The 23118-nt window shown below is 61.6% G+C and overlaps 10 non-coding genes across 10 annotated transcripts; all 10 read left to right on the top strand.

Annotated features, from left to right (window-relative positions):
• The first annotated feature begins 1536 nt into the window (after positions 1-1536).
• TRNAY-GUA (transfer RNA tyrosine (anticodon GUA)) lies at positions 1537-1626 on the top strand. Its single transcript is given in 2 exon segments — positions 1537-1573; positions 1591-1626. It is a non-coding gene; the product is annotated as a tRNA-Tyr (tRNA).
• A 2252-nt stretch (positions 1627-3878) lies between these two features.
• On the top strand, positions 3879-3968 carry TRNAY-GUA (transfer RNA tyrosine (anticodon GUA)). Its single transcript is given in 2 exon segments — positions 3879-3915; positions 3933-3968. It is a non-coding gene; the product is annotated as a tRNA-Tyr (tRNA).
• A 2252-nt stretch (positions 3969-6220) lies between these two features.
• Positions 6221-6310, top strand: TRNAY-GUA (transfer RNA tyrosine (anticodon GUA)). Its single transcript is given in 2 exon segments — positions 6221-6257; positions 6275-6310. It is a non-coding gene; the product is annotated as a tRNA-Tyr (tRNA).
• Positions 6311-8562: 2252 nt separating this feature from the next.
• On the top strand, positions 8563-8652 carry TRNAY-GUA (transfer RNA tyrosine (anticodon GUA)). The gene is given in 2 exon segments: positions 8563-8599; positions 8617-8652. It is a non-coding gene; the product is annotated as a tRNA-Tyr (tRNA).
• A 2252-nt stretch (positions 8653-10904) lies between these two features.
• Positions 10905-10994, top strand: TRNAY-GUA (transfer RNA tyrosine (anticodon GUA)). Its single transcript is given in 2 exon segments — positions 10905-10941; positions 10959-10994. It is a non-coding gene; the product is annotated as a tRNA-Tyr (tRNA).
• A 2252-nt stretch (positions 10995-13246) lies between these two features.
• On the top strand, positions 13247-13336 carry TRNAY-GUA (transfer RNA tyrosine (anticodon GUA)). Its single transcript is given in 2 exon segments — positions 13247-13283; positions 13301-13336. It is a non-coding gene; the product is annotated as a tRNA-Tyr (tRNA).
• Positions 13337-15576: 2240 nt separating this feature from the next.
• On the top strand, positions 15577-15666 carry TRNAY-GUA (transfer RNA tyrosine (anticodon GUA)). Its single transcript is given in 2 exon segments — positions 15577-15613; positions 15631-15666. It is a non-coding gene; the product is annotated as a tRNA-Tyr (tRNA).
• Positions 15667-17918: 2252 nt separating this feature from the next.
• On the top strand, positions 17919-18008 carry TRNAY-GUA (transfer RNA tyrosine (anticodon GUA)). Its single transcript is given in 2 exon segments — positions 17919-17955; positions 17973-18008. It is a non-coding gene; the product is annotated as a tRNA-Tyr (tRNA).
• Positions 18009-20260: 2252 nt separating this feature from the next.
• TRNAY-GUA (transfer RNA tyrosine (anticodon GUA)) lies at positions 20261-20350 on the top strand. Its single transcript is given in 2 exon segments — positions 20261-20297; positions 20315-20350. It is a non-coding gene; the product is annotated as a tRNA-Tyr (tRNA).
• A 2252-nt stretch (positions 20351-22602) lies between these two features.
• TRNAY-GUA (transfer RNA tyrosine (anticodon GUA)) lies at positions 22603-22692 on the top strand. The gene is given in 2 exon segments: positions 22603-22639; positions 22657-22692. It is a non-coding gene; the product is annotated as a tRNA-Tyr (tRNA).
• Positions 22693-23118: the final 426 nt, after the last annotated feature.

The raw sequence follows: 23118 nt of genomic DNA, 5'->3' as shown, positions 1-23118 counted from the left end.
TCATACGAGCGCGCGCCTGCGCTGCTGACGGGCGGGCTCTTACGTTCAACCTGCAGCAACGCGTGCGATTCCTTCCTTTGCTCTCTCTTCCTCGGTCCTTCCTCAGCCGCCCAGAGCTCCCTTTTGGGAGTAGCGCCGGGAAGCAGGTCCACTTCTTTCCATTTCGGGCTTTTTGTCATCACAGGCGGAGAGCTGGGAGTTCTTTAGGCAACCGTGATTGCACACAGCCTGGAAAAGGCTTCCGCAGGGGAACTGCTTCCAGACCCCTCTGGCCACATTGCTCAGAAGGCGCGGAGGGCCAATCGGGAGACAGCAGGAAGCTTTGCTCTCCTTGGCCCTTGCGTCAAAGCGCCGGCCAGGGAGGCGACTCCTCCCCTTTACTTGGCTGTTGCTGCTCTTCTTGCGGTCGTGAAGCGAGCCCTTCGGTGCGTCTGGGGGTGCGAGGCAGGGGCGTGGGTGAGTTTCTCTGACGGTCTGTGCAAAGGGGTATTTGGTCCAAGGGCAAGACAGGGGAGCAGGGTAGTCTGCTGTGTCGCGTCTCCTTCTCGAGTGGAGGTCATTTCCGAGGTGCTGTTCAAGCCTAAAGGTAACTTCTTTTGCCGTGCGATGTGTGGATGAGGGTTGCACTGAGCGGAGAGTGCGTGGCGGAGGGGGTGGGGCGCCCACCCCCTGCCGGGGTGGGGGATTAGCTCAAGTGGTAGAGCGCTCGCTTTGCATGCGAGAGGTAGCGGGATCGATGCCTGCATCCTCCAAGCACTCGCTCCTTCCCGTTTTCTCCAACCCAGATCCGCCGTGCCCTTTTGGCTGCCCAGAAAGGGGCGCTACCCACAGCTCTTGGCTTCGCAGCAAGCCTTGTGCCCTGAGGCAGCAAAAGGGGCAGCTTCTCCTCCATCGCAGCCGCACTCTGAGTTCTTATCGTTTGCGAGGCTCCTGGGGTGCGGTTGACCTGAGGTCGACGGGGGAGGACGAGTCGGCAGTCGAAGAGCACGAGGGGAATGTGTCGGTGATAGAGGAAAGGGACGGGAAATGGACTGAGAGACCGTCGTCATTTCGAAGGCCCCTTTCCAGACAGGCGGGAGGCTCTGGCGTCACACCCATTTTCTGGGGCGCTTTCCCCCCTCCTCTGGGTTGCAATCAGGGCTGGGGTGCCAGCGGCGTCCTGCGCGTGCTAGAGATAATCCCGGCTCCTTTGCGGCTCTGGGGGAGGACGCGGCCTCCCGGCCAACAGGCAGGGCCGGACGCCGTAGTACACCTGGCCTTCCGTACCTCCCTTGCGGCGTATGTCTGCGTGCCGCAGTTCTTCGGCGGCCTTTGAGCCGCATGCTTCTGCGGGCTTCCCGGTGGGTGAACTGAGGGTAGGCGAGGCGGCCGCCCAGCTCCCAGGGCAGCCGTCAGGAGGAGGAGAGGGCTAGGCGTGTGTGGCTCGTTCCTTTCACGGGCCGGGCCACAGGCAAGCCGATAACTACCAGTCGGTGCCAGCGGCAACTTCTGCCTCCCTCACCGCTTGAGTCACTCGGGGCAGCCCCTTGCCGCCTTCCTTCGATAGCTCAGCTGGTAGAGCGGAGGACTGTAGGCTTCTTTCCTCTGGCTATCCTTAGGTCGCCGGTTCAACTCCGGCTCGAAGGAGCAGGCTTTTCTTTGCTTCCTGACATGCTCTTCTTTAAGCCTCCTCTTCACTACGCGCTGCATCCACCCTGCAGACATCCCTCCACCGGCGAGCGGCTCCTCACCTCTGCTGAGATGCGGACCAGCGCTCGCCCGTTGCTTCCCGCTCTCCCCCAGGACCACAGGAGTAGACGGAGGCGAAGGGAGCGCAGCCCCCGCCGCACTTACCCATAGTACGTCCAGGTCAGCTACGCCATTGGCCCAGCTGACCTTGCTTCCTTCTGATCGAAGGGGGAGAGCCTTAGTCTAGACAAGGCCTTCGATCTCCCACTCTGGTCTCTGACCTGCTTTACTCCACTGGCGCGAGGTCGGCTGCTGGAAATCTGCTGCATTTCAAGCCCCGCTTACCCCGGCTTTCGTCTATCACGCCGCTTCCAAGTACCTCGGCTGCACTTTACCCCTGTTTCGGCAGAGTTCCCTTTTCTTCACCATCCCGCACTCTCCGCGTAGACAACTAGCTATCGAGCTCGGCCTTCACAAGTACTGCTTAGCACCACTCCAGGCGAGGCGCCTTCCTCACAAAACCCGCGGTAGCTACGGCCACAAGCTCCCTTCGGAGGCTGGCGCGTGGGGCACGTGCACCGGGGAGGACTTGCTTTCTGCTTCGAAGGAGGAGGGGAACCTCGAGGGGAGAAGAAAAGGCCTTTCAGGTGCCCAGACTTCCTTGTCCTCCCGGCTCATACGAGCGCGTGCCTGCGCTGCTGACGGGCGGGCTCTTACGTTCAACCTGCAGCAACGCGTGCGATTCCTTCCTTTGCTCTCTCTTCCTCGGTCCTTCCTCAGCCGCCCAGAGCTCCCTTTTGGGAGTAGCGCCGGGAAGCAGGTCCACTTCTTTCCATTTCGGGCTTTTTGTCATCACAGGCGGAGAGCTGGGAGTTCTTTAGGCAACCGTGATTGCACACAGCCTGGAAAAGGCTTCCGCAGGGGAACTGCTTCCAGACCCCTCTGGCCACATTGCTCAGAAGGCGCGGAGGGCCAATCGGGAGACAGCAGGAAGCTTTGCTCTCCTTGGCCCTTGCGTCAAAGCGCCGGCCAGGGAGGCGACTCCTCCCCTTTACTTGGCTGTTGCTGCTCTTCTTGCGGTCGTGAAGCGAGCCCTTCGGTGCGTCTGGGGGTGCGAGGCAGGGGCGTGGGTGAGTTTCTCTGACGGTCTGTGCAAAGGGGTATTTGGTCCAAGGGCAAGACAGGGGAGCAGGGTAGTCTGCTGTGTCGCGTCTCCTTCTCGAGTGGAGGTCATTTCCGAGGTGCTGTTCAAGCCTAAAGGTAACTTCTTTTGCCGTGCGATGGGTGGATGAGGGTTGCACTGAGCGGAGAGTGCGTGGCGGAGGGGGTGGGGCGCCCACCCCCTGCCGGGGTGGGGGATTAGCTCAAGTGGTAGAGCGCTCGCTTTGCATGCGAGAGGTAGCGGGATCGATGCCTGCATCCTCCAAGCACTCGCTCCTTCCCGTTTTCTCCAACCCAGATCCGCCGTGCCCTTTTGGCTGCCCAGAAAGGGGCGCTACCCACAGCTCTTGGCTTCGCAGCAAGCCTTGTGCCCTGAGGCAGCAAAAGGGGCAGCTTCTCCTCCATCGCAGCCGCACTCTGAGTTCTTATCGTTTGCGAGGCTCCTGGGGTGCGGTTGACCTGAGGTCGACGGGGGAGGACGAGTCGGCAGTCGAAGAGCACGAGGGGAATGTGTCGGTGATAGAGGAAAGGGACGGGAAATGGACTGAGAGACCGTCGTCATTTCGAAGGCCCCTTTCCAGACAGGCGGGAGGCTCTGGCGTCACACCCATTTTCTGGGGCGCTTTCCCCCCTCCTCTGGGTTGCAATCAGGGCTGGGGTGCCAGCGGCGTCCTGCGCGTGCTAGAGATAATCCCGGCTCCTTTGCGGCTCTGGGGGAGGACGCGGCCTCCCGGCCAACAGGCAGGGCCGGACGCCGTAGTACACCTGGCCTTCCGTACCTCCCTTGCGGCGTATGTCTGCGTGCCGCAGTTCTTCGGCGGCCTTTGAGCCGCATGCTTCTGCGGGCTTCCCGGTGGGTGAACTGAGGGTAGGCGAGGCGGCCGCCCAGCTCCCAGGGCAGCCGTCAGGAGGAGGAGAGGGCTAGGCGTGTGTGGCTCGTTCCTTTCACGGGCCGGGCCACAGGCAAGCCGATAACTACCAGTCGGTGCCAGCGGCAACTTCTGCCTCCCTCACCGCTTGAGTCACTCGGGGCAGCCCCTTGCCGCCTTCCTTCAATAGCTCAGCTGGTAGAGCGGAGGACTGTAGGCTTCTTTCCTCTGGCTATCCTTAGGTCGCTGGTTCAACTCCGGCTCGAAGGAGCAGGCTTTTCTTTGCTTCCTGACATGCTCTTCTTTAAGCCTCCTCTTCACTACGCGCTGCATCCACCCTGCAGACATCCCTCCACCGGCGAGCGGCTCCTCACCTCTGCTGAGATGCGGACCAGCGCTCGCCCGTTGCTTCCCGCTCTCCCCCAGGACCACAGGAGTAGACGGAGGCGAAGGGAGCGCAGCCCCCGCCGCACTTACCCATAGTACGTCCAGGTCAGCTACGCCATTGGCCCAGCTGACCTTGCTTCCTTCTGATCGAAGGGGGAGAGCCTTAGTCTAGACAAGGCCTTAGATCTCCCACTCTGGTCTCTGACCTGCTTTACTCCACTGGCGCGAGGTCGGCTGCTGGAAATCTGCTGCATTTCAAGCCCCGCTTACCCCGGCTTTCGTCTATCACGCCGCTTCCAAGTACCTCGGCTGCACTTTACCCCTGTTTCGGCAGAGTTCCCTTTTCTTCACCATCCCGCACTCTCCGCGTAGACAACTAGCTATCGAGCTCGGCCTTCACAAGTACTGCTTAGCACCACTCCAGGCGAGGCGCCTTCCTCACAAAACCCGCGGTAGCTACGGCCACAAGCTCCCTTCGGAGGCTGGCGCGTGGGGCACGTGCACCGGGGAGGACTTGCTTTCTGCTTCGAAGGAGGAGGGGAACCTCGAGGGGAGAAGAAAAGGCCTTTCAGGTGCCCAGACTTCCTTGTCCTCCCGGCTCATACGAGCGCGTGCCTGCGCTGCTGACGGGCGGGCTCTTACGTTCAACCTGCAGCAACGCGTGCGATTCCTTCCTTTGCTCTCTCTTCCTCGGTCCTTCCTCAGCCGCCCAGAGCTCCCTTTTGGGAGTAGCGCCGGGAAGCAGGTCCACTTCTTTCCATTTCGGGCTTTTTGTCATCACAGGCGGAGAGCTGGGAGTTCTTTAGGCAACCGTGATTGCACACAGCCTGGAAAAGGCTTCCGCAGGGGAACTGCTTCCAGACCCCTCTGGCCACATTGCTCAGAAGGCGCGGAGGGCCAATCGGGAGACAGCAGGAAGCTTTGCTCTCCTTGGCCCTTGCGTCAAAGCGCCGGCCAGGGAGGCGACTCCTCCCCTTTACTTGGCTGTTGCTGCTCTTCTTGCGGTCGTGAAGCGAGCCCTTCGGTGCGTCTGGGGGTGCGAGGCAGGGGCGTGGGTGAGTTTCTCTGACGGTCTGTGCAAAGGGGTATTTGGTCCAAGGGCAAGACAGGGGAGCAGGGTAGTCTGCTGTGTCGCGTCTCCTTCTCGAGTGGAGGTCATTTCCGAGGTGCTGTTCAAGCCTAAAGGTAACTTCTTTTGCCGTGCGATGTGTGGATGAGGGTTGCACTGAGCGGAGAGTGCGTGGCGGAGGGGGTGGGGCGCCCACCCCCTGCCGGGGTGGGGGATTAGCTCAAGTGGTAGAGCGCTCGCTTTGCATGCGAGAGGTAGCGGGATCGATGCCTGCATCCTCCAAGCACTCGCTCCTTCCCGTTTTCTCCAACCCAGATCCGCCGTGCCCTTTTGGCTGCCCAGAAAGGGGCGCTACCCACAGCTCTTGGCTTCGCAGCAAGCCTTGTGCCCTGAGGCAGCAAAAGGGGCAGCTTCTCCTCCATCGCAGCCGCACTCTGAGTTCTTATCGTTTGCGAGGCTCCTGGGGTGCGGTTGACCTGAGGTCGACGGGGGAGGACGAGTCGGCAGTCGAAGAGCACGAGGGGAATGTGTCGGTGATAGAGGAAAGGGACGGGAAATGGACTGAGAGACCGTCGTCATTTCGAAGGCCCCTTTCCAGACAGGCGGGAGGCTCTGGCGTCACACCCATTTTCTGGGGCGCTTTCCCCCCTCCTCTGGGTTGCAATCAGGGCTGGGGTGCCAGCGGCGTCCTGCGCGTGCTAGAGATAATCCCGGCTCCTTTGCGGCTCTGGGGGAGGATGCGGCCTCCCGGCCAACAGGCAGGGCCGGACGCCGTAGTACACCTGGCCTTCCGTACCTCCCTTGCGGCGTATGTCTGCGTGCCGCAGTTCTTCGGCGGCCTTTGAGCCGCATGCTTCTGCGGGCTTCCCGGTGGGTGAACTGAGGGTAGGCGAGGCGGCCGCCCAGCTCCCAGGGCAGCCGTCAGGAGGAGGAGAGGGCTAGGCGTGTGTGGCCCGTTCCTTTCACGGGCCGGGCCACAGGCAAGCCGATAACTACCAGTCGGTGCCAGCGGCAACTTCTGCCTCCCTCACCGCTTGAGTCACTCGGGGCAGCCCCTTGCCGCTTTCCTTCGATAGCTCAGCTGGTAGAGCGGAGGACTGTAGGTTTCTTTCCTCTGGCTATCCTTAGGTCGCCGGTTCAACTCCGGCTCGAAGGAGCAGGCTTTTCTTTGCTTCCTGACATGCTCTTCTTTAAGCCTCCTCTTCACTACGCGCTGCATCCACCCTGCAGACATCCCTCCACCGGCGAGCGGCTCCTCACCTCTGCTGAGATGCGGACCAGCGCTCGCCCGTTGCTTCCCGCTCTCCCCCAGGACCACAGGAGTAGACGGAGGCGAAGGGAGCGCAGCCCCCGCCGCACTTACCCATAGTACGTCCAGGTCAGCTACGCCATTGGCCCAGCTGACCTTGCTTCCTTCTGATCGAAGGGGGAGAGCCTTAGTCTAGACAAGGCCTTCGATCTCCCACTCTGGTCTCTGACCTGCTTTACTCCACTGGCGCGAGGTCGGCTGCTGGAAATCTGCTGCATTTCAAGCCCCGCTTACCCCGGCTTTCGTCTATCACGCCGCTTCCAAGTACCTCGGCTGCACTTTACCCCTGTTTCGGCAGAGTTCCCTTTTCTTCACCATCCCGCACTCTCCGCGTAGACAACTAGCTATCGAGCTCGGCCTTCACAAGTACTGCTTAGCACCACTCCAGGCGAGGCGCCTTCCTCACAAAACCCGCGGTAGCTACGGCCACAAGCTCCCTTCGGAGGCTGGCGCGTGGGGCACGTGCACCGGGGAGGACTTGCTTTCTGCTTCGAAGGAGGAGGGGAACCTCGAGGGGAGAAGAAAAGGCCTTTCAGGTGCCCAGACTTCCTTGTCCTCCCGGCTCATACGAGCGCGTGCCTGCGCTGCTGACGGGCGGGCTCTTACGTTCAACCTGCAGCAACGCGTGCGATTCCTTCCTTTGCTCTCTCTTCCTCGGTCCTTCCTCAGCCGCCCAGAGCTCCCTTTTGGGAGTAGCGCCGGGAAGCAGGTCCACTTCTTTCCATTTCGGGCTTTTTGTCATCACAGGCGGAGAGCTGGGAGTTCTTTAGGCAACCGTGATTGCACACAGCCTGGAAAAGGCTTCCGCAGGGGAACTGCTTCCAGACCCCTCTGGCCACATTGCTCAGAAGGCGCGGAGGGCCAATCGGGAGACAGCAGGAAGCTTTGCTCTCCTTGGCCCTTGCGTCAAAGCGCCGGCCAGGGAGGCGACTCCTCCCCTTTACTTGGCTGTTGCTGCTCTTCTTGCGGTCGTGAAGCGAGCCCTTCGGTGCGTCTGGGGGTGCGAGGCAGGGGCGTGGGTGAGTTTCTCTGACGGTCTGTGCAAAGGGGTATTTGGTCCAAGGGCAAGACAGGGGAGCAGGGTAGTCTGCTGTGTCGCGTCTCCTTCTCGAGTGGAGGTCATTTCCGAGGTGCTGTTCAAGCCTAAAGGTAACTTCTTTTGCCGTGCGATGTGTGGATGAGGGTTGCACTGAGCGGAGAGTGCGTGGCGGAGGGGGTGGGGCGCCCACCCCCTGCCGGGGTGGGGGATTAGCTCAAGTGGTAGAGCGCTCGCTTTGCATGCGAGAGGTAGCGGGATCGATGCCTGCATCCTCCAAGCACTCGCTCCTTCCCGTTTTCTCCAACCCAGATCCGCCGTGCCCTTTTGGCTGCCCAGAAAGGGGCGCTACCCACAGCTCTTGGCTTCGCAGCAAGCCTTGTGCCCTGAGGCAGCAAAAGGGGCAGCTTCTCCTCCATCGCAGCTGCACTCTGAGTTCTTATCGTTTGCGAGGCTCCTGGGGTGCGGTTGACCTGAGGTCGACGGGGGAGGACGAGTCGGCAGTCGAAGAGCACGAGGGGAATGTGTCGGTGATAGAGGAAAGGGACGGGAAATGGACTGAGAGACCGTCGTCATTTCGAAGGCCCCTTTCCAGACAGGCGGGAGGCTCTGGCGTCACACCCATTTTCTGGGGCGCTTTCCCCCCTCCTCTGGGTTGCAATCAGGGCTGGGGTGCCAGCGGCGTCCTGCGCGTGCTAGAGATAATCCCGGCTCCTTTGCGGCTCTGGGGGAGGATGCGGCCTCCCGGCCAACAGGCAGGGCCGGACGCCGTAGTACACCTGGCCTTCCGTACCTCCCTTGCGGCGTATGTCTGCGTGCCGCAGTTCTTCGGCGGCCTTTGAGCCGCATGCTTCTGCGGGCTTCCCGGTGGGTGAACTGAGGGTAGGCGAGGCGGCCGCCCAGCTCCCAGGGCAGCCGTCAGGAGGAGGAGAGGGCTAGGCGTGTGTGGCCCGTTCCTTTCACGGGCCGGGCCACAGGCAAGCCGATAACTACCAGTCGGTGCCAGCGGCAACTTCTGCCTCCCTCACCGCTTGAGTCACTCGGGGCAGCCCCTTGCCGCTTTCCTTCGATAGCTCAGCTGGTAGAGCGGAGGACTGTAGGTTTCTTTCCTCTGGCTATCCTTAGGTCGCCGGTTCAACTCCGGCTCGAAGGAGCAGGCTTTTCTTTGCTTCCTGACATGCTCTTCTTTAAGCCTCCTCTTCACTACGCGCTGCATCCACCCTGCAGACATCCCTCCACCGGCGAGCGGCTCCTCACCTCTGCTGAGATGCGGACCAGCGCTCGCCCGTTGCTTCCCGCTCTCCCCCAGGACCACAGGAGTAGACGGAGGCGAAGGGAGCGCAGCCCCCGCCGCACTTACCCATAGTACGTCCAGGTCAGCTACGCCATTGGCCCAGCTGACCTTGCTTCCTTCTGATCGAAGGGGGAGAGCCTTAGTCTAGACAAGGCCTTAGATCTCCCACTCTGGTCTCTGACCTGCTTTACTCCACTGGCGCGAGGTCGGCTGCTGGAAATCTGCTGCATTTCAAGCCCCGCTTACCCCGGCTTTCGTCTATCACGCCGCTTCCAAGTACCTCGGCTGCACTTTACCCCTGTTTCGGCAGAGTTCCCTTTTCTTCACCATCCCGCACTCTCCGCGTAGACAACTAGCTATCGAGCTCGGCCTTCACAAGTACTGCTTAGCACCACTCCAGGCGAGGCGCCTTCCTCACAAAACCCGCGGTAGCTACGGCCACAAGCTCCCTTCGGAGGCTGGCGCGTGGGGCACGTGCACCGGGGAGGACTTGCTTTCTGCTTCGAAGGAGGAGGGGAACCTCGAGGGGAGAAGAAAAGGCCTTTCAGGTGCCCAGACTTCCTTGTCCTCCCGGCTCATACGAGCGCGCGCCTGCGCTGCTGACGGGCGGGCTCTTACGTTCAACCTGCAGCAACGCGTGCGATTCCTTCCTTTGCTCTCTCTTCCTCGGTCCTTCCTCAGCCGCCCAGAGCTCCCTTTCGGGAGTAGCGCCGGGAAGCAGGTCCACTTCTTTCCATTTCGGGCTTTTTGTCATCACAGGCGGAGAGCTGGGAGTTCTTTAGGCAACCGTGATTGCACACAGCCTGGAAAAGGCTTCCGCAGGGGAACTGCTTCCAGACCCCTCTGGCCACATTGCTCAGAAGGCGCGGAGGGCCAATCGGGAGACAGCAGGAAGCTTTGCTCTCCTTGGCCCTTGCGTCAAAGCGCCGGCCAGGGAGGCGACTCCTCCCCTTTACTTGGCTGTTGCTGCTCTTCTTGCGGTCGTGAAGCGAGCCCTTCGGTGCGTCTGGGGGTGCGAGGCAGGGGCGTGGGTGAGTTTCTCTGACGGTCTGTGCAAAGGGGTATTTGGTCCAAGGGCAAGACAGGGGAGCAGGGTAGTCTGCTGTGTCGCGTCTCCTTCTCGAGTGGAGGTCATTTCCGAGGTGCTGTTCAAGCCTAAAGGTAACTTCTTTTGCCGTGCGATGTGTGGATGAGGGTTGCACTGAGCGGAGAGTGCGTGGCGGAGGGGGTGGGGCGCCCACCCCCTGCCGGGGTGGGGGATTAGCTCAAGTGGTAGAGCGCTCGCTTTGCATGCGAGAGGTAGCGGGATCGATGCCTGCATCCTCCAAGCACTCGCTCCTTCCCGTTTTCTCCAACCCAGATCCGCCGTGCCCTTTTGGCTGCCCAGAAAGGGGCGCTACCCACAGCTCTTGGCTTCGCAGCAAGCCTTGTGCCCTGAGGCAGCAAAAGGGGCAGCTTCTCCTCCATCGCAGCCGCACTCTGAGTTCTTATCGTTTGCGAGGCTCCTGGGGTGCGGTTGACCTGAGGTCGACGGGGGAGGACGAGTCGGCAGTCGAAGAGCACGAGGGGAATGTGTCGGTGATAGAGGAAAGGGACGGGAAATGGACTGAGAGACCGTCGTCATTTCGAAGGCCCCTTTCCAGACAGGCGGGAGGCTCTGGCGTCACACCCATTTTCTGGGGCGCTTTCCCCCCTCCTCTGGGTTGCAATCAGGGCTGGGGTGCCAGCGGCGTCCTGCGCGTGCTAGAGATAATCCCGGCTCCTTTGCGGCTCTGGGGGAGGACGCGGCCTCCCGGCCAACAGGCAGGGCCGGACGCCGTAGTACACCTGGCCTTCCGTACCTCCCTTGCGGCGTATGTCTGCGTGCCGCAGTTCTTCGGCGGCCTTTGAGCCGCATGCTTCTGCGGGCTTCCCGGTGGGTGAACTGAGGGTAGGCGAGGCGGCCGCCCAGCTCCCAGGGCAGCCGTCAGGAGGAGGAGAGGGCTAGGCGTGTGTGGCTCGTTCCTTTCACGGGCCGGGCCACAGGCAAGCCGATAACTACCAGTCGGTGCCAGCGGCAACTTCTGCCTCCCTCACCGCTTGAGTCACTCGGGGCAGCCCCTTGCCGCCTTCCTTCGATAGCTCAGCTGGTAGAGCGGAGGACTGTAGGCTTCTTTCCTCTGGCTATCCTTAGGTCGCCGGTTCAACTCCGGCTCGAAGGAGCAGGCTTTTCTTTGCTTCCTGACATGCTCTTCTTTAAGCCTCCTCTTCACTACGCGCTGCATCCACCCTGCAGACATCCCTCCACCGGCGAGCGGCTCCTCACCTCTGCTGAGATGCGGACCAGCGCTCGCCCGTTGCTTCCCGCTCTCCCCCAGGACCACAGGAGTAGACGGAGGCGAAGGGAGCGCAGCCCCCGCCGCACTTACCCATAGTACGTCCAGGTCAGCTACGCCATTGGCCCAGCTGACCTTGCTTCCTTCTGATCGAAGGGGGAGAGCCTTAGTCTAGACAAGGCCTTCGATCTCCCACTCTGGTCTCTGACCTGCTTTACTCCACTGGCGCGAGGTCGGCTGCTGGAAATCTGCTGCATTTCAAGCCCCGCTTACCCCGGCTTTCGTCTATCACGCCGCTTCCAAGTACCTCGGCTGCACTTTACCCCTGTTTCGGCAGAGTTCCCTTTTCTTCACCATCCCGCACTCTCCGCGTAGACAACTAGCTATCGAGCTCGGCCTTCACAAGTACTGCTTAGCACCACTCCAGGCGAGGCGCCTTCCTCACAAAACCCGCGGTAGCTACGGCCACAAGCTCCCTTCGGAGGCTGGCGCGTGGGGCACGTGCACCGGGGAGGACTTGCTTTCTGCTTCGAAGGAGGAGGGGAACCTCGAGGGGAGAAGAAAAGGCCTTTCAGGTGCCCAGACTTCCTTGTCCTCCCGGCTCATACGAGCGCGCGCCTGCGCTGCTGACGGGCGGGCTCTTACGTTCAACCTGCAGCAACGCGTGCGATTCCTTCCTTTGCTCTCTCTTCCTCGGTCCTTCCTCAGCCGCCCAGAGCTCCCTTTCGGGAGTAGCGCCGGGAAGCAGGTCCACTTCTTTCCATTTCGGGCTTTTTGTCATCACAGGCGGAGAGCTGGGAGTTCTTTAGGCAACCGTGATTGCACACAGCCTGGAAAAGGCTTCCGCAGGGGAACTGCTTCCAGACCCCTCTGGCCACATTGCTCAGAAGGCGCGGAGGGCCAATCGGGAGACAGCAGGAAGCTTTGCTCTCCTTGGCCCTTGCGTCAAAGCGCCGGCCAGGGAGGCGACTCCTCCCCTTTACTTGGCTGTTGCTGCTCTTCTTGCGGTCGTGAAGCGAGCCCTTCGGTGCGTCTGGGGGTGCGAGGCAGGGGCGTGGGTGAGTTTCTCTGACGGTCTGTGCAAAGGGGTATTTGGTCCAAGGGCAAGACAGGGGAGCAGGGTAGTCTGCTGTGTCGCGTCTCCTTCTCGAGTGGAGGTCATTTCCGAGGTGCTGTTCAAGCCTAAAGGTAACTTCTTTTGCCGTGCGATGTGTGGATGAGGGTTGCACTGAGCGGAGAGTGCGTGGCGGAGGGGGTGGGGCGCCCACCCCCTGCCGGGGTGGGGGATTAGCTCAAGTGGTAGAGCGCTCGCTTTGCATGCGAGAGGTAGCGGGATCGATGCCTGCATCCTCCAAGCACTCGCTCCTTCCCGTTTTCTCCAACCCAGATCCGCCGTGCCCTTTTGGCTGCCCAGAAAGGGGCGCTACCCACAGCTCTTGGCTTTGCAGCAAGCCTTGTGCCCTGAGGCAGCAAAAGGGGCAGCTTCTCCTCCATCGCAGCCGCACTCTGAGTTCTTATCGTTTGCGAGGCTCCTGGGGTGCGGTTGACCTGAGGTCGACGGGGGAGGACGAGTCGGCAGTCGAAGAGCACGAGGGGAATGTGTCGGTGATAGAGGAAAGGGACGGGAAATGGACTGAGAGACCGTCGTCATTTCGAAGGCCCCTTTCCAGACAGGCGGGAGGCTCTGGCGTCACACCCATTTTCTGGGGCGCTTTCCCCCCTCCTCTGGGTTGCAATCAGGGCTGGGGTGCCAGCGGCGTCCTGCGCGTGCTAGAGATAATCCCGGCTCCTTTGCGGCTCTGGGGGAGGACGCGGCCTCCCGGCCAACAGGCAGGGCCGGACGCCGTAGTACACCTGGCCTTCCGTACCTCCCTTGCGGCGTATGTCTGCGTGCCGCAGTTCTTCGGCGGCCTTTGAGCCGCATGCTTCTGCGGGCTTCCCGGTGGGTGAACTGAGGGTAGGCGAGGCGGCCGCCCAGCTCCCAGGGCAGCCGTCAGGAGGAGGAGAGGGCTAGGCGTGTGTGGCTCGTTCCTTTCACGGGCCGGGCCACAGGCAAGCCGATAACTACCAGTCGGTGCCAGCGGCAACTTCTGCCTCCCTCACCGCTTGAGTCACTCGGGGCAGCCCCTTGCCGCCTTCCTTCGATAGCTCAGCTGGTAGAGCGGAGGACTGTAGGCTTCTTTCCTCTGGCTATCCTTAGGTCGCCGGTTCAACTCCGGCTCGAAGGAGCAGGCTTTTCTTTGCTTCCTGACATGCTCTTCTTTAAGCCTCCTCTTCACTACGCGCTGCATCCACCCTGCAGACATCCCTCCACCGGCGAGCGGCTCCTCACCTCTGCTGAGATGCGGACCAGCGCTCGCCCGTTGCTTCCTGCTCTCCCCCAGGACCACAGGAGTAGACGGAGGCGAAGGGAGCGCAGCCCCCGCCGCACTTACCCATAGTACGTCCAGGTCAGCTACGCCATTGGCCCAGCTGACCTTGCTTCCTTCTGATCGAAGGGGGAGAGCCTTAGTCTAGACAAGGCCTTCGATCTCCCACTCTGGTCTCTGACCTGCTTTACTCCACTGGCGCGAGGTCGGCTGCTGGAAATCTGCTGCATTTCAAGCCCCGCTTACCCCGGCTTTCGTCTATCACGCCGCTTCCAAGTACCTCGGCTGCACTTTACCCCTGTTTCGGCAGAGTTCCCTTTTCTTCACCATCCCGCACTCTCCGCGTAGACAACTAGCTATCGAGCTCGGCCTTCACAAGTACTGCTTAGCACCACTCCAGGCGAGGCGCCTTCCTCACAAAACCCGCGGTAGCTACGGCCACAAGCTCCCTTCGGAGGCTGGCGCGTGGGGCACGTGCACCGGGGAGGACTTGCTTTCTGCTTCGAAGGAGGAGGGGAACCTCGAGGGGAGAAGAAAAGGCCTTTCAGGTGCCCAGACTTCCTTGTCCTCCCGGCTCATACGAGCGCGCGCCTGCGCTGCTGACGGGCGGGCTCTTACGTTCAACCTGCAGCAACGCGTGCGATTCCTTCCTTTGCTCTCTCTTCCTCGGTCCTTCCTCAGCCGCCCAGAGCTCCCTTTCGGGAGTAGCGCCGGGAAGCAGGTCCACTTCTTTCCATTTCGGGCTTTTTGTCATCACAGGCGGAGAGCTGGGAGTTCTTTAGGCAACCGTGATTGCACACAGCCTGGAAAAGGCTTCCGCAGGGGAACTGCTTCCAGACCCCTCTGGCCACATTGCTCAGAAGGCGCGGAGGGCCAATCGGGAGACAGCAGGAAGCTTTGCTCTCCTTGGCCCTTGCGTCAAAGCGCCGGCCAGGGAGGCGACTCCTCCCCTTTACTTGGCTGTTGCTGCTCTTCTTGCGGTCGTGAAGCGAGCCCTTCGGTGCGTCTGGGGGTGCGAGGCAGGGGCGTGGGTGAGTTTCTCTGACGGTCTGTGCAAAGGGGTATTTGGTCCAAGGGCAAGACAGGGGAGCAGGGTAGTCTGCTGTGTCGCGTCTCCTTCTCGAGTGGAGGTCATTTCCGAGGTGCTGTTCAAGCCTAAAGGTAACTTCTTTTGCCGTGCGATGTGTGGATGAGGGTTGCACTGAGCGGAGAGGGGGTGGGGCGCCCACCCCCTGCCGGGGTGGGGGATTAGCTCAAGTGGTAGAGCGCTCGCTTTGCATGCGAGAGGTAGCGGGATCGATGCCTGCATCCTCCAAGCACTCGCTCCTTCCCGTTTTCTCCAACCCAGATCCGCCGTGCCCTTTTGGCTGCCCAGAAAGGGGCGCTACCCACAGCTCTTGGCTTCGCAGCAAGCCTTGTTCCCTGAGGCAGCAAAAGGGGCAGCTTCTCCTCCATCGCAGCCGCACTCTGAGTTCTTATCGTTTGCGAGGCTCCTGGGGTGCGGTTGACCTGAGGTCGACGGGGGAGGACGAGTCGGCAGTCGAAGAGCACGAGGGGAATGTGTCGGTGATAGAGGAAAGGGACGGGAAATGGACTGAGAGACCGTCGTCATTTCGAAGGCCCCTTTCCAGACAGGCGGGAGGCTCTGGCGTCACACCCATTTTCTGGGGCGCTTTCCCCCCTCCTCTGGGTTGCAATCAGGGCTGGGGTGCCAGCGGCGTCCTGCGCGTGCTAGAGATAATCCCGGCTCCTTTGCGGCTCTGGGGGAGGACGCGGCCTCCCGGCCAACAGGCAGGGCCGGACGCCGTAGTACACCTGGCCTTCCGTACCTCCCTTGCGGCGTATGTCTGCGTGCCGCAGTTCTTCGGCGGCCTTTGAGCCGCATGCTTCTGCGGGCTTCCCGGTGGGTGAACTGAGGGTAGGCGAGGCGGCCGCCCAGCTCCCAGGGCAGCCGTCAGGAGGAGGAGAGGGCTAGGCGTGTGTGGCTCGTTCCTTTCACGGGCCGGGCCACAGGCAAGCCGATAACTACCAGTCGGTGCCAGCGGCAACTTCTGCCTCCCTCACCGCTTGAGTCACTCGGGGCAGCCCCTTGCCGCCTTCCTTCGATAGCTCAGCTGGTAGAGCGGAGGACTGTAGGCTTCTTTCCTCTGGCTATCCTTAGGTCGCCGGTTCAACTCCGGCTCGAAGGAGCAGGCTTTTCTTTGCTTCCTGACATGCTCTTCTTTAAGCCTCCTCTTCACTACGCGCTGCATCCACCCTGCAGACATCCCTCCACCGGCGAGCGGCTCCTCACCTCTGCTGAGATGCGGACCAGCGCTCGCCCGTTGCTTCCCGCTCTCCCCCAGGACCACAGGAGTAGACGGAGGCGAAGGGAGCGCAGCCCCCGCCGCACTTACCCATAGTACGTCCAGGTCAGCTACGCCATTGGCCCAGCTGACCTTGCTTCCTTCTGATCGAAGGGGGAGAGCCTTAGTCTAGACAAGGCCTTAGATCTCCCACTCTGGTCTCTGACCTGCTTTACTCCACTGGCGCGAGGTCGGCTGCTGGAAATCTGCTGCATTTCAAGCCCCGCTTACCCCGGCTTTCGTCTATCACGCCGCTTCCAAGTACCTCGGCTGCACTTTACCCCTGTTTCGGCAGAGTTCCCTTTTCTTCACCATCCCGCACTCTCCGCGTAGACAACTAGCTATCGAGCTCGGCCTTCACAAGTACTGCTTAGCACCACTCCAGGCGAGGCGCCTTCCTCACAAAACCCGCGGTAGCTACGGCCACAAGCTCCCTTCGGAGGCTGGCGCGTGGGGCACGTGCACCGGGGAGGACTTGCTTTCTGCTTCGAAGGAGGAGGGGAACCTCGAGGGGAGAAGAAAAGGCCTTTCAGGTGCCCAGACTTCCTTGTCCTCCCGGCTCATACGAGCGCGCGCCTGCGCTGCTGACGGGCGGGCTCTTACGTTCAACCTGCAGCAACGCGTGCGATTCCTTCCTTTGCTCTCTCTTCCTCGGTCCTTCCTCAGCCGCCCAGAGCTCCCTTTCGGGAGTAGCGCCGGGAAGCAGGTCCACTTCTTTCCATTTCGGGCTTTTTGTCATCACAGGCGGAGAGCTGGGAGTTCTTTAGGCAACCGTGATTGCACACAGCCTGGAAAAGGCTTCCGCAGGGGAACTGCTTCCAGACCCCTCTGGCCACATTGCTCAGAAGGCGCGGAGGGCCAATCGGGAGACAGCAGGAAGCTTTGCTCTCCTTGGCCCTTGCGTCAAAGCGCCGGCCAGGGAGGCGACTCCTCCCCTTTACTTGGCTGTTGCTGCTCTTCTTGCGGTCGTGAAGCGAGCCCTTCGGTGCGTCTGGGGGTGCGAGGCAGGGGCGTGGGTGAGTTTCTCTGACGGTCTGTGCAAAGGGGTATTTGGTCCAAGGGCAAGACAGGGGAGCAGGGTAGTCTGCTGTGTCGCGTCTCCTTCTCGAGTGGAGGTCATTTCCGAGGTGCTGTTCAAGCCTAAAGGTAACTTCTTTTGCCGTGCGATGTGTGGATGAGGGTTGCACTGAGCGGAGAGTGCGTGGCGGAGGGGGTGGGGCGCCCACCCCCTGCCGGGGTGGGGGATTAGCTCAAGTGGTAGAGCGCTCGCTTTGCATGCGAGAGGTAGCGGGATCGATGCCTGCATCCTCCAAGCACTCGCTCCTTCCCGTTTTCTCCAACCCAGATCCGCCGTGCCCTTTTGGCTGCCCAGAAAGGGGCGCTACCCACAGCTCTTGGCTTCGCAGCAAGCCTTGTTCCCTGAGGCAGCAAAAGGGGCAGCTTCTCCTCCATCGCAGCCGCACTCTGAGTTCTTATCGTTTGCGAGGCTCCTGGGGTGCGGTTGACCTGAGGTCGACGGGGGAGGACGAGTCGGCAGTCGAAGAGCACGAGGGGAATGTGTCGGTGATAGAGGAAAGGGACGGGAAATGGACTGAGAGACCGTCGTCATTTCGAAGGCCCCTTTCCAGACAGGCGGGAGGCTCTGGCGTCACACCCATTTTCTGGGGCGCTTTCCCCCCTCCTCTGGGTTGCAATCAGGGCTGGGGTGCCAGCGGCGTCCTGCGCGTGCTAGAGATAATCCCGGCTCCTTTGCGGCTCTGGGGGAGGACGCGGCCTCCCGGCCAACAGGCAGGGCCGGACGCCGTAGTACACCTGGCCTTCCGTACCTCCCTTGCGGCGTATGTCTGCGTGCCGCAGTTCTTCGGCGGCCTTTGAGCCGCATGCTTCTGCGGGCTTCCCGGTGGGTGAACTGAGGGTAGGCGAGGCGGCCGCCCAGCTCCCAGGGCAGCCGTCAGGAGGAGGAGAGGGCTAGGCGTGTGTGGCTCGTTCCTTTCACGGGCCGGGCCACAGGCAAGCCGATAACTACCAGTCGGTGCCAGCGGCAACTTCTGCCTCCCTCACCGCTTGAGTCACTCGGGGCAGCCCCTTGCCGCCTTCCTTCGATAGCTCAGCTGGTAGAGCGGAGGACTGTAGGCTTCTTTCCTCTGGCTATCCTTAGGTCGCCGGTTCAACTCCGGCTCGAAGGAGCAGGCTTTTCTTTGCTTCCTGACATGCTCTTCTTTAAGCCTCCTCTTCACTACGCGCTGCATCCACCCTGCAGACATCCCTCCACCGGCGAGCGGCTCCTCACCTCTGCTGAGATGCGGACCAGCGCTCGCCCGTTGCTTCCCGCTCTCCCCCAGGACCACAGGAGTAGACGGAGGCGAAGGGAGCGCAGCCCCCGCCGCACTTACCCATAGTACGTCCAGGTCAGCTACGCCATTGGCCCAGCTGACCTTGCTTCCTTCTGATCGAAGGGGGAGAGCCTTAGTCTAGACAAGGCCTTAGATCTCCCACTCTGGTCTCTGACCTGCTTTACTCCACTGGCGCGAGGTCGGCTGCTGGAAATCTGCTGCATTTCAAGCCCCGCTTACCCCGGCTTTCGTCTATCACGCCGCTTCCAAGTACCTCGGCTGCACTTTACCCCTGTTTCGGCAGAGTTCCCTTTTCTTCACCATCCCGCACTCTCCGCGTAGACAACTAGCTATCGAGCTCGGCCTTCACAAGTACTGCTTAGCACCACTCCAGGCGAGGCGCCTTCCTCACAAAACCCGCGGTAGCTACGGCCACAAGCTCCCTTCGGAGGCTGGCGCGTGGGGCACGTGCACCGGGGAGGACTTGCTTTCTGCTTCGAAGGAGGAGGGGAACCTCGAGGGGAGAAGAAAAGGCCTTTCAGGTGCCCAGACTTCCTTGTCCTCCCGGCTCATACGAGCGCGCGCCTGCGCTGCTGACGGGCGGGCTCTTACGTTCAACCTGCAGCAACGCGTGCGATTCCTTCCTTTGCTCTCTCTTCCTCGGTCCTTCCTCAGCCGCCCAGAGCTCCCTTTCGGGAGTAGCGCCGGGAAGCAGGTCCACTTCTTTCCATTTCGGGCTTTTTGTCATCACAGGCGGAGAGCTGGGAGTTCTTTAGGCAACCGTGATTGCACACAGCCTGGAAAAGGCTTCCGCAGGGGAACTGCTTCCAGACCCCTCTGGCCACATTGCTCAGAAGGCGCGGAGGGCCAATCGGGAGACAGCAGGAAGCTTTGCTCTCCTTGGCCCTTGCGTCAAAGCGCCGGCCAGGGAGGCGACTCCTCCCCTTTACTTGGCTGTTGCTGCTCTTCTTGCGGTCGTGAAGCGAGCCCTTCGGTGCGTCTGGGGGTGCGAGGCAGGGGCGTGGGTGAGTTTCTCTGACGGTCTGTGCAAAGGGGTATTTGGTCCAAGGGCAAGACAGGGGAGCAGGGTAGTCTGCTGTGTCGCGTCTCCTTCTCGAGTGGAGGTCATTTCCGAGGTGCTGTTCAAGCCTAAAGGTAACTTCTTTTGCCGTGCGATGTGTGGATGAGGGTTGCACTGAGCGGAGAGTGCGTGGCGGAGGGGGTGGGGCGCCCACCCCCTGCCGGGGTGGGGGATTAGCTCAAGTGGTAGAGCGCTCGCTTTGCATGCGAGAGGTAGCGGGATCGATGCCTGCATCCTCCAAGCACTCGCTCCTTCCCGTTTTCTCCAACCCAGATCCGCCGTGCCCTTTTGGCTGCCCAGAAAGGGGCGCTACCCACAGCTCTTGGCTTCGCAGCAAGCCTTGTGCCCTGAGGCAGCAAAAGGGGCAGCTTCTCCTCCATCGCAGCCGCACTCTGAGTTCTTATCGTTTGCGAGGCTCCTGGGGTGCGGTTGACCTGAGGTCGACGGGGGAGGACGAGTCGGCAGTCGAAGAGCACGAGGGGAATGTGTCGGTGATAGAGGAAAGGGACGGGAAATGGACTGAGAGACCGTCGTCATTTCGAAGGCCCCTTTCCAGACAGGCGGGAGGCTCTGGCGTCACACCCATTTTCTGGGGCGCTTTCCCCCCTCCTCTGGGTTGCAATCAGGGCTGGGGTGCCAGCGGCGTCCTGCGCGTGCTAGAGATAATCCCGGCTCCTTTGCGGCTCTGGGGGAGGACGCGGCCTCCCGGCCAACAGGCAGGGCCGGACGCCGTAGTACACCTGGCCTTCCGTACCTCCCTTGCGGCGTATGTCTGCGTGCCGCAGTTCTTCGGCGGCCTTTGAGCCGCATGCTTCTGCGGGCTTCCCGGTGGGTGAACTGAGGGTAGGCGAGGCGGCCGCCCAGCTCCCAGGGCAGCCGTCAGGAGGAGGAGAGGGCTAGGCGTGTGTGGCTCGTTCCTTTCACGGGCCGGGCCACAGGCAAGCCGATAACTACCAGTCGGTGCCAGCGGCAACTTCTGCCTCCCTCACCGCTTGAGTCACTCGGGGCAGCCCCTTGCCGCCTTCCTTCGATAGCTCAGCTGGTAGAGCGGAGGACTGTAGGCTTCTTTCCTCTGGCTATCCTTAGGTCGCCGGTTCAACTCCGGCTCGAAGGAGCAGGCTTTTCTTTGCTTCCTGACATGCTCTTCTTTAAGCCTCCTCTTCACTACGCGCTGCATCCACCCTGCAGACATCCCTCCACCGGCGAGCGGCTCCTCACCTCTGCTGAGATGCGGACCAGCGCTCGCCCGTTGCTTCCCGCTCTCCCCCAGGACCACAGGAGTAGACGGAGGCGAAGGGAGCGCAGCCCCCGCCGCACTTACCCATAGTACGTCCAGGTCAGCTACGCCATTGGCCCAGCTGACCTTGCTTCCTTCTGATCGAAGGGGGAGAGCCTTAGTCTAGACAAGGCCTTCGATCTCCCACTCTGGTCTCTGACCTGCTTTACTCCACTGGCGCGAGGTCGGCTGCTGGAAATCTGCTGCATTTCAAGCCCCGCTTACCCCGGCTTTCGTCTATCACGCCGCTTCCAAGTACCTCGGCTGCACTTTACCCCTGTTTCGGCAGAGTTCCCTTTTCTTCACCATCCCGCACTCTCCGCGTAGACAACTAGCTATCGAGCTCGGCCTTCACAAGTACTGCTTAGCACCACTCCAGGCGAGGCGCCTTCCTCACAAAACCCGCGGTAGCTACGGCCACAAGCTCCCTTCGGAGGCTGGCGCGTGGGGCACGTGCACCGGGGAGGACTTGCTTTCTGCTTCGAAGGAGGAGGGGAACCTCGAGGGGAGAAGAAAAGGCCTTTCAGGTGCCCAGACTTCCTTGTCCTCCCGGCTCATACGAGCGCGCGCCTGCGCTGCTGACGGGCGGGCTCTTACGTTCAACCTGCAGCAACGCGTGCGATTCCTTCCTTTGCTCTCTCTTCCTCGGTCCTTCCTCAGCCGCCCAGAGCTCCCTTTCGGGAGTAGCGCCGGGAAGCAGGTCCACTTCTTTCCATTTCGGGCTTTTTGTCATCACAGGCGGAGAGCTGGGAGTTCTTTAGGCAACCGTGATTGCACACAGCCTGGAAAAGGCTTCCGCAGGGGAACTGCTTCCAGACCCCTCTGGCCACATTGCTCAGAAGGCGCGGAGGGCCAATCGGGAGACAGCAGGAAGCTTTGCTCTCCTTGGCCCTTGCGTCAAAGCGCCGGCCAGGGAGGCGACTCCTCCCCTTTACTTGGCTGTTGCTGCTCTTCTTGCGGTCGTGAAGCGAGCCCTTCGGTGCGTCTGGGGGTGCGAGGCAGGGGCGTGGGTGAGTTTCTCTGACGGTCTGTGCAAAGGGGTATTTGGTCCAAGGGCAAGACAGGGGAGCAGGGTAGTCTGCTGTGTCGCGTCTCCTTCTCGAGTGGAGGTCATTTCCGAGGTGCTGTTCAAGCCTAAAGGTAACTTCTTTTGCCGTGCGATGTGTGGATGAGGGTTGCACTGAGCGGAGAGTGCGTGGCGGAGGGGGTGGGGCGCCCACCCCCTGCCGGGGTGGGGGATTAGCTCAAGTGGTAGAGCGCTCGCTTTGCATGCGAGAGGTAGCGGGATCGATGCCTGCATCCTCCAAGCACTCGCTCCTTCCCGTTTTCTCCAACCCAGATCCGCCCTGCCCTTTTGGCTGCCCAGAAAGGGGCGCTACCCACAGCTCTTGGCTTCGCAGCAAGCCTTGTGCCCTGAGGCAGCAAAAGGGGCAGCTTCTCCTCCATCGCAGCCGCACTCTGAGTTCTTATCGTTTGCGAGGCTCCTGGGGTGCGGTTGACCTGAGGTCGACGGGGGAGGACGAGTCGGCAGTCGAAGAGCACGAGGGGAATGTGTCGGTGATAGAGGAAAGGGACGGGAAATGGACTGAGAGACCGTCGTCATTTCGAAGGCCCCTTTCCAGACAGGCGGGAGGCTCTGGCGTCACACCCATTTTCTGGGGCGCTTTCCCCCCTCCTCTGGGTTGCAATCAGGGCTGGGGTGCCAGCGGCGTCCTGCGCGTGCTAGAGATAATCCCGGCTCCTTTGCGGCTCTGGGGGAGGACGCGGCCTCCCGGCCAACAGGCAGGGCCGGACGCCGTAGTACACCTGGCCTTCCGTACCTCCCTTGCGGCGTATGTCTGCGTGCCGCAGTTCTTCGGCGGCCTTTGAGCCGCATGCTTCTGCGGGCTTCCCGGTGGGTGAACTGAGGGTAGGCGAGGCGGCCGCCCAGCTCCCAGGGCAGCCGTCAGGAGGAGGAGAGGGCTAGGCGTGTGTGGCTCGTTCCTTTCACGGGCCGGGCCACAGGCAAGCCGATAACTACCAGTCGGTGCCAGCGGCAACTTCTGCCTCCCTCACCGCTTGAGTCACTCGGGGCAGCCCCTTGCCGCCTTCCTTCGATAGCTCAGCTGGTAGAGCGGAGGACTGTAGGCTTCTTTCCTCTGGCTATCCTTAGGTCGCCGGTTCAACTCCGGCTCAAAGGAGCAGGCTTTTCTTTGCTTCCTGACATGCTCTTCTTTAAGCCTCCTCTTCACTACGCGCTGCATCCACCCTGCAGACATCCCTCCACCGGCGAGCGGCTCCTCACCTCTGCTGAGATGCGGACCAGCGCTCGCCCGTTGCTTCCCGCTCTCCCCCAGGACCACAGGAGTAGACGGAGGCGAAGGGAGCGCAGCCCCCGCCGCACTTACCCATAGTACGTCCAGGTCAGCTACGCCATTGGCCCAGCTGACCTTGCTTCCTTCTGATCGAAGGGGGAGAGCCTTAGTCTAGACAAGGCCTTCGATCTCCCACTCTGGTCTCTGACCTGCTTTACTCCACTGGCGCGAGGTCGGCTGCTGGAAATCTGCTGCATTTCAAGCCCCGCTTACCCCGGCTTTCGTCTATCACGCCGCTTCCAAGTACCTCGG

This window comes from Carettochelys insculpta, chromosome 2, assembly GCF_033958435.1.
Source record: "Carettochelys insculpta isolate YL-2023 chromosome 2, ASM3395843v1, whole genome shotgun sequence".
Lineage (NCBI taxonomy): Eukaryota > Metazoa > Chordata > Testudines > Carettochelyidae > Carettochelys > Carettochelys insculpta.
Note: the sequence above shows the minus strand (reverse complement) of the source record. Positions and strands in the feature narration are given on the sequence as shown.